The sequence below is a fragment of the Jaculus jaculus genome, chromosome X (genome assembly GCF_020740685.1).
Source record: "Jaculus jaculus isolate mJacJac1 chromosome X, mJacJac1.mat.Y.cur, whole genome shotgun sequence".
NCBI classification, from domain to species: Eukaryota; Metazoa; Chordata; class Mammalia; order Rodentia; family Dipodidae; genus Jaculus; species Jaculus jaculus.
The window spans coordinates 16,137,701-16,144,799 of NC_059125.1; positions in this window are offsets into that span (position 1 = coordinate 16,137,701).

Consider the following 7,099-nt stretch of genomic DNA (forward strand, 5'->3'; position numbering starts at 1 on the left):
CCACAGATTTTTTCAGATTTATGGAGAAGGGCAGGTGAGAACAATGGCTGGAATTTCAGATATTAGTATGTGAACACCATTAGCATATCTACAGGCAAAATTTAGCAGCAGAGCCAAAAGCAGCTTTAATGCCCATAGGAACAAAAAATAAGTTATTGCCCAATTTAAGAAGTCCTTTCTCAATAAGAAGTCCTCCCCTACACAATTTAATTTCTCTCAGTTTTTGTCTCAGGCACTCCTCAGTGAGGACACTAGAGAAATGTCTTTCGGAAATAATTCTTGGACCACAGAGCTGAGGCCAGGTGTGCCATAGGTGAAAAACAAATGACAACAGAAGAGTAGGAACACAGTGAGGCTTAAGGAGATGGTATACACTTAAGAGACAGGTAATTTACAATTCTTATATCTTAAGTCCCTTTGTGAATGACCAGACCACACAAGACTGCTCTGAAGCAAAATAAAGATTTTATTTGAAAAATTCACGAGCTGTCAGGCTGTCTCATGAGATAGTGAAGGTTAGATTTATTTATTGTTGTTGTTTGTTGTTTTGGTTTTTTAAGGTACGGTCTCACTGTGGTCCAGGCTGACCTGGAATTAACTATGTAGTCTCAGGGTAGCCTCGAACTCACGGCGATCCTCCTACCTCTGCCTCCCAAGTGCTGGGATTAAAGGTTTGTGCCACCATGCCTGGCTAAGGGCTCATCTGCGGGGTAGGGATAAGGGAATGAGAGGCTTCTTTGTGAAGTTGGTTAGGGGTATTTCTTAAGGAGAATTTTCCTGTTAATCCAAGATTATGGTAAAGCAGTTAGTGTGTGTCATCAAAACAGAGGCTCTTGAGATAAGGTAAACAGAAAATTGTGGCCTAGGGCTGGAGGAGGTGGCTTAGAGGTTAAGGAACTTCTCTGCAAAGCCAAAGGACTCAGGTTCAATTTCCAAGGGCCCATGTAAGCCAGATACAGAAGGTGGTATATGCATCTGGAGTTCATTTGCAGTGGCTGGAGGCCCTGGTATGCCAATCCTTCCTTTCTCTGTCCCTATTTCTATGTGAAATAAATAAATAAATAAATAAAAATATTAAAATTTTTAAAAGACAATCACCTATACGAAAAAAGATAAAAAGAAAACTGTGGCCTAGGGGCATGGAGAAATAATGGCTGGGATGGTTTCTGAGGAATGCAGTCAGCTTGGCTCTTGTACGTTCCTGTAAGACCTCTTCTCATCACCACTTTGTCATCCACAGCGATCTGACCTAATATTCCAGCCTTTTATTAATGATAATGGGATGTTCATCTGAGTTTCCGTATCCACTTCCTGCTAAGTGGGGGTAGTGAGTATTCTAGGGGATGATGGATCCTGCGGTCTGTGGGACCCCTTAGAGCTCGTGGTGGGAAGATGGCTTCCTGGGGGCTATAAGCTGATATGGAATAGGAGAGGGAAAGATCAGTAAAAGTTGATTAAACTTTTAATGGGAAAATCGGTCTACCTGATTTTGGATGGACTTCAGGAGGCACAGGGGCAGAAGGAGTAGTATGCGTATTCCAGTCATGGGTCCCACTAGTGGCAAGAGCCAGGGCCAAACAGCTCCAAAAATATTCCATGACCCTGCAGTAGGTGGCATTCCGACCTGAAGTTGATTTACCAGATTTTGAAGTGCTTTTTTTTATTATTTTAAATTCCATCTTGCCTGGTTGGTAAACATAATAGCAGCATTTATTGTTTAAGAAGAGGCAAGCCTCTCTTTTGTCAGCTGTCAAGAGGTCTTGGGCATGGTGGTTTTGTAAGTTCAGGCCCTGAAAAACAACTGGTAGCAAAAGGAATGGGAGAGAGAAAGGTATATGAGCTAGGCACTACAAGGTGGATGGGCAAAACAGCAGCATTGATTAAGTGGAGGTCTTGGACCAACTGGTAGGTTCTGTCAGGCTTGATGATTTAGCCAGGATAGGGGTATTGTAGGGAGAAGAGGTAAGGCACAGGCGGCTACCTGAAGGAGGCAAGAGATTTAAGGCAAGGGTTTAAGTCCCTGGCAGTGTTTGAGTAAGATTAGATACTTGGACTGACAAGGAAACACTGTTGGATCCTTGATTTTGATATGAACAGGTGGGTGAGGATTGGCCAGAGTAAGTGATGAAGTGTCCCACACTTGGGGATCAATCTTAGAAGCAAGAAATTAAAAGTTGAGGTCTTGGTATGGGAGGGAGTAGGGATGAGATTGAAGATGGAGGGTGAGTAAGGGGTCAGGGAGAGGGAGAGATTTTGATGAGGTTTGGGCCTAGAAGTGGAGCAGGACAAGAAGACTTCACAAGAGAGAGGGAGAACAGAGTTTCCCAAAAATTTCAGGTCAGAGGAGCCATAACATGAGGGGAATGTGGCCAGCCATCTACACCCACCAGGGAGATCTGTAATGGAAGTCTGCTCAGAGTAGGATAGCAGGAATCAACATGTAGCTTCCATATATAATATAAAGGCGATAGGCCTGCTTGCCACCTAGACTGATACCCTGGGCTCCTCCTTTGTGATGTGAAGAGTCTTGTTGGGTGCTAAGAACTGAGGGCACCATCAGTCTTCAGCCACCAGGCCAAGGAGATCACTGAGCAGCTCATGGATGGGCTGAAGGGAAGGAGTTAGCCTTCCTTGGCAAGGCAGGGAGGGACAGTGAACCTCCCAGTGTCTGTGGAGTCCACAGTGAGGGCAGGATCCTCGTGACAGATATGGGTTGGGGCAAACTCTTGTTCAGTGACCAGTGGTGCCACACTTGAAGCAAGGTCCCAGTGGTGATTGTTGAGGTCCCTATGTCTTCTTCAGAGAAGCCTGGAGAGGCACAGCCAGGAGCTGATATTTTTGTGTGTCTCTGGCCAGCCTTCTAGTCCGCTTTTGTTCCTCTTGGCTGTTAAAAACCTTAAAGGCCATTTCAAGCAGATCACCCTGGGGGGCTTGAGGGCCTTTCTCAATATGTTTCAGTTTTTTCCAAATGTTGGGTTTGAGACAGGAAGTGGGTGTTAAGGATCAAAACACCTTCCTGAGAAGTGGGATGGAGGTGGATGTATTGAGGAAGTGCCTATGTTACGTGACCCATGAACTCTGCTGAGTTTTCATGGAGATTTTGAGTTCTTAAGAGGAGTCTATTAATGTTAACAACCTTATGGGAAGGAAGCCTTTTGGAGGCCCACCAACAACAGACAACCATCTGGTCCTGGGCCACCCTCCCTGTTGAAGGAGGGTTGGATCTTAAGTGGTAGGGGCAGGGACTTGGTAGGCCCAGTTTGGGTCTTCTCTGGGAACTGCCACAGAACCAACTGAATAGATTGGTTCAGTTAAATGGATATTGTTTAGTGTGGGCCTGGGAAGCCACCTACGTGTGCTAGATTGAGAGTGGTAGACAGGATGGCATAGATATCATGTCAGGTAAGATTGTAGGCCTGAGTAAAGTAGCGAAATTCTTTAGTATAGTGAACAGTGTTAGAAGAAAGGGAACCTACATGTGCTTCGAGTTGAGACAGGTCAGGCATTGAAATGGGACATGGATGTATACAATTTCCCTCTCTGTCCCTGTCACCTCCCTTAGAGGAAAAGTTTAGTGCTTGAGTGAGTGCTTTGAGCAAGAGGAGAGAGGGGAGGGGAGGTGTTGCAGTCCAATTTGCATTGCTGTTAGAAATCACCCAACCAAGAGCAGCTTCTGGGAAAAAGAGATTTCTTTTGGCTTACAGGCTCGAGGGGAAGCTCCACGATGGCAGGGGAAAACGATGGCATGAGCAGAGGGTGGACATCATCCCCTGGCCAACAGAAGGTGGACCACAGCAACAGGAGGGTGTGCCAAACACTGGCATAGGGAAACTGGCTATAAAGCCCATAAGCCCGCCCCCAACAATACACTCCCTCCAGGAGGCATTAATTCCCAAATATCCATCAGTTGGGGAGCTAGCATTCACAACACCTAAGTTTATGGGGGACACCTGAATCAAACCACCACATTCTTCCCCTGGCCCCAATAAACTGATAATCATACATGATATAAAATGCAATGCATTCATCTCATTTTAAAAGTCCCCATAGTTTTTATCAATCCTAAAGATGTTCATACATCCCCATAGTCCAAGATCTTTTAACTGAGCCATAATACCAAAAAATAACCTCAAAAAACCCATAATGGCACAGAGTAAATATTCACACTACAAAAGATGGCATTGGGCATAGCAAAGAAACATTCAAACAATACAAGATTTAAAACAACCAGGGCAAACATCTGTAGCTTCAAGTCCAACAACTCTAGCCAGTGACAAATCTCCAAGTCTGATAATTCTAACCAGCAACAAGTGTCTAGCATTCCAATTCCACCCCTCCAGCTAGGCTACTCACAGTCCTGGGAAACTTCATCGGGGCCAGCAGCTCTCCTTGGCAGCCATCTCATGGTCCTAGCATCTCCACTGAGTCTCCACTGCAAGCCACGGTTCATCCTCATGGCCCCATGGGGTCTCTATGCAGGCAACCAGCAAGCCCGCCTCACACTGCCCGTGGCTATTTCCAAAACACAAGACCGTGTTGCAAACTCAATGACCCTCTTTCCAGCATTTCTTATACTCCATGATACCAGGTAAGGTGCCAATTTGTTAATCCAGCGGGGAATAAAGCCAACTTTGAAGAACAGGACACTCCTTGAGCACCCAGGCCCCTTCAAAAGAGTCTACATTCTTCTTGTTGCCCCAGCGCAGGTCAGCTAGCCCAGTCTCAAAGGTTGTAATCTTTCAGTTGCAGCTGAACAGGCAACAGTTCACCCAAAGGTTTTTCTTTTTGTGCCGTATCCCTCTGCACACACCAGTTCATTTCTACGCAAAGCAACCCTGCGCAACTTCTCAGGACACGGGCATAAGAGCAAGCTTCTCACATAAACTGCTAGCCCAGTCCAGGCAAAGCTTTTTCTCACCCTCATAAGTCAAACCTCACAGTCCATAGTTCTTACTGCCTTCAGGTCTTGCAGCTCTGACCAGAATAGTCCATCAAGCTGTACTTACAGCACTACAAGGCATCTCTTAGGCCAAGGTTTCAACTCCTCCCACATTCCTCTTGAAAACCAGCTCCAAAAGGCCAAAGCCACACAGTCAGGTGTCTAGCAGCAATCCCACTCCTTGGTACTACTTTACTGTTGCAGTCCGGTTTGCATTGCTGGTAGAAATCACCCAACCAAGAGCAGCTTCTGGGAAAAAGAGATTTATTCTGGCTTACAGGCTTGAGGGGAAGCTCCACGATAGCAGGGGAAACAATGGCATGAGCAGAGGGTGAACATCACCCCCTGGCCAACAGAAGGTGGACCACAGCAGCAGGAGGGTGTGCCAAACATTGGCAGAGGGAAACTGGCTATAAAGCCCTTAAGCCCACCCCCAACAATACACTCCCTCCAGGAGGCATTAATTCCCAAATATCCATCAGCTGGGGAGCTAGCATTCCCAACACCTAAGTTTATGGGGGACACCTGAATCAAACCACCACAGGAGGGAAGGTAGAGGATGGAGGTGAGTTGGAGGTTGAGGAGAAGCTGGAGGAGCAGTATGGGGCAGGTCGTTGATGGCATTGGGATCAAGAGCTGAAGGTAGGGAAGATTAAGGTGGGGGTGTTGGATTTGATTTTTTCCCTGAAGCCTTGGCCAGAAGAATCTGATGAGTAAGGCAAGCAAAGGAGATGGAAGTATAGGCCCATAGAGCAAAAAATGCTTGAATATAGGGAATTTCAGACAATTTGCCTGTGCAGTGACAGATATTATCTACAAAGTAGTAAGAATTTGGAAATTGCAAGCACTGTTTCAGGTCATATAGACCCATTGTCCAATTTGTATTGTGGTCAAGCTGTTTTACACTAAAAAAAAAAAAAAAAGGCAGTGAGGCTTAACATTGCATTGCAATCCCAGTGGTTTTAAGTTCTTAATGAAACAAGCCAGGGGGCTAATAGGGACCAATTTAGAGGCTTTGTTTCCCATCTTAGGTGAGAAGGAGGGGGTGAAGACACTAACAAGAGACAGGAAAAGAGGAAAGCAGTTCAGTGGTCTGGTCAGGGAAAAAAGGTCTGACCACCTGCAGTGGTTTGATTCAGGTGTTCCCCATAAACTTAGGTGTTCTGAATGCTAGGTTCTCAGCTGATAGAGATTTGGGAATTAACACCTCCTGAAGGCAGTGTATTGTTGGGAGCAGGCTTATGGGTATTAGAGCAAGTTTCCCTTGCCAGTGTTTGGCACATTCTCCTGTTCCTGTTGTCTACCTGATGTTGGCCAGGAGGTGATGTCCACCCTCTTCTCATGTCATTGTTTTCCCTGTCATCAGGGAGCTTCCCCACTTGAGCCTGTAATCCAAAATAAACCTTTTTCTTAGAAGCTTCTTTTGGTCAGGTGATTCCCACCATTAATGCAGGCCTGACTGCAACACCACACAAGAGGGCAACCAGAAACCTCCTATTGGAGTCATGGCACCAGATGTAAGTTCCCGGGATTTGGCAACAGATGTAAGATTTGAGAATGACTAGATCATGCAAGACTGCTCTGATGCAAAGTAAAGTTTTATTGGGAAAGGCACCAGCTGCCAGGCTGTCTGTGAGAGAAGAGCACAGCACCTTGGGTTAGTGACAGGTTTTATAAGGCTCATGTGCTGGGTGGGGGATAGGGGAATAGGAGGAATGGGAGGAGTCTTTGTAAAGCTGGGTAGGGGAATTTCTTCAGGGGAATTTTCCTGTTAATCCCAAGATTCTGGTCAGGCAGTTAGGGTGTGTCATCAAAACAAAGACTCTTGAGATAATGTAAACAGAAAAGTGTGGCCTAGGGGCAAGGAGAAACAATGGGCGGGATGGCTTCTGGGGCATGTTGTCAGCTTGGTTCTTGTTCTTCTGTTACACCTCTTCTTATCACCATCCACAGCAACTCCATCTTGGGACCCAGTACTACCTAACACCACTAATATGTTGTGGGAAAATTTCTCAGATCTGAGTGAGCTTAGAAGCCACAAGTCTTGAATTTTCATCTACATTTAGCTAAAAATTGAGAAATGCAGACACACAGAGAATGGTAACTCCTGAAACATTTATTAAAAGAAAATAATAGGATAGGAAGAAAGTTCCCAAGGCA